Raw genomic sequence first — 2,749 nt, 5'->3', positions numbered from 1 at the left:
TATAAGATGTAGGAATAGTACATATTTACTTATCATATTGAATAAATTGAAAGTTCAAGAACTACATTACATATTGAGATAAAGTTTGGGACTACATTAAACAAACTAAAAGTTTAGGGACCACAAAGTTTACGAACCATATGTGTCATTTTTCATAAAATATGTACATTCAATTCACTTAAATGGTATCAACAATTTCTATTAATATTTGATAGTTCAAATATTTCATAACAAGATGTTTGTGCAAAATCTCACAAATGTCAATTCTTCGCATACAAATGCATTTACATTAGTAAATATACAGTAAGTGTCTTCCTAAGTGTCCCTTTTAAGGTTGACACATAGAATTTTTTTTTGTAAGGGAAAAATCAGGTTGGAAGGAGTATTATCTTATACTTCCATTCATTTTGCTTCTTATTTATTGCTCTTGTCCCTCTCCTTCCTCTCTTCGTTATTTCTTTTTTCTAATTACACCTCTTTTATATCAAAGAAGGCTCGTGCCTTGGCAATGACATAATACTTTGTATTAGCATGCAAGTACGTTTATTAAATAAAAATACGTTAATCAGGTGGACATGAGACATAGTAAGAACAAACGAAATACATAGTAAGAACAAACGAAATATAATAAGTCAAACATCATGTTGACTACATTATAATAGTTGCTCAAAATGATTAATCCTATGTTAATGGTCGTATACTAAAACCCGTGCAAAGCACGGATTATATCTAGTATATTATAGAACTCAATGTCTACTCATGAAGAGGAGACTTTACATCTATATACGAAAAATGAAAGTGCTCTCAGGATATTCAATAAGGGCTATTAGTTATATTCTGAAAATATCAACATTTTCATTTGAAATATTCTAATTTCTTGATATATGTTATGAATGTGTTGTATTCCAATATTCACAGCATGCATCGGTATGCGTTTTTACAACATTAGTGATCTTAACTAGTGACACTTCGACACTCGTTAATAATACGTCTCTTCGGAAAAAACAATGCGTATCTCTGAAGTTTGGTGCTAATACTCATATTACGTAAAATCCTTACATTCCATCCAAGAAATACTTCAGCAGTGAGAGAATAGATCTAACCACGTCCAAACCATTTTAACCTGCCAAAAAAAAAAGGAAAAGAAAATTCACATTTGGGAAATGCTTCAAAATCAATAACATTTTTGTTTAATTACATAAAATGAACTATATGAAACCGATGTTTTTGTATGTACAGACGTGCTGCAAGTCCGGCCACTAACTTCTCTCGTAAAATATGATCAACTGCACATCATATCGCAATCTTCAAGTTCTGCATTGAATCACCGGTGGATATTCTAATTTAAGTAACCAACCAAAGCATCGGCTTTTCACTAGTAATGTTGAATATGGTAAATTCTATATTTCTATTGCTGGCCGTATGAATTGGCATTTGCTAGTCTATAAGTCAATTGCTTAATTGTTTGCTCTTAAACCGTTTGTAAAAATGCTTCACTCAGGTATCCCGACGATGTTTACGATCGAATTTGGGAAACTGAAAACTATACTGCTTGGATTTTTCTGGACACCACATCTGGCATTTATTCATCTGATGAAATTGATGCTTATAAGGTTCCCAGTAAAGTTCTTCAGACCGCTCAAAGTACAATGAGTGCCAGTACTCCCTTGTCTTTAGAATGGTCACCTTCAAGCTTTGAAAAGAAATGGATTGTGTACTTTTATTTCGTTGAGATTGAGAGTTTGACAAACGATCTCAGAGGGAGTTCACAATTTCCATAAATGATAATCAATTCATGGGGAGAGTGAGCCTTGAATACTTAAAGCCAGTGGTTGTAGTCTCTACTCCTGTTGATGGGTCGTTCATCAACTTCTCGATTGAATCAACAAATAAGTCTGGAAATCCACCGATCCTCAATGCCTTGGAGCTCTATACCATTCGTGATCTTCCAAATGTACCCACAGCACAAGATGATGGTACGCTTTTATTCTTTACATACTGTTATCGTCTACATACACGTACGGTTGTGCTCCAACTGACATCGACTAGTCTCCACTGTGGGTCCTATTATGTTCGTGAACTCTAATCAATAGTTGTTTTGGTGGGATTAACAGATGTGGCTAAGTATTTGTTAGAATATAAATGTGCGCGGAAGTATGGTATAGTTTATATTTTATAGAGAGGATGGACAAGGGACAAGGATGGGATATTTTGAGAAGGTTTATGGGACAACAATAATTTAACTAGTTTATGAAAATAATTTTACAATAGTTGAAGTGTTGGTGAGGGAGCATGATGTGTGGTTTTTATGGTTAGCTCCCTTACCCAAAACATGGAGCACTTGCTCCTTTATATAGCTGCCTAGGTGGAGGAAGTCTCTAGACTTCTCTAACATAAGATGAAACTTCTGACATATGAGCTTGTAGACAATTCTAGAGACTTCTCTTACATGTTGGACATTTTCCTCTTTCTTCTAGAAAATGTTTCTTCTTTCTTCTAGAAAATTCATCTAGGGAATTCTAGAGAATTCTAGAAGTTTACCAACTCTAGGAAATTTTAGAAAATGGATCACCATTTCCAACAGTATTATTCTACTATCTACTTAAGTCCTTTGGCTACTTTTTGCTTGGTAATTGCTGGAAGTCTCTTCAAATTGAAGCTATGAGATCTTACAAGTTGTTTGAAAAACTGAAAGTTTGTATGGACTTATATATGATTGATTGCGATCACTTTTTGCATATCTATCCTT

The sequence above is a fragment of the Eucalyptus grandis genome, chromosome 7, assembly GCF_016545825.1.
Source record: "Eucalyptus grandis isolate ANBG69807.140 chromosome 7, ASM1654582v1, whole genome shotgun sequence".
NCBI classification, from domain to species: Eukaryota; Viridiplantae; Streptophyta; class Magnoliopsida; order Myrtales; family Myrtaceae; genus Eucalyptus; species Eucalyptus grandis.
Note: the sequence above shows the minus strand (reverse complement) of the source record.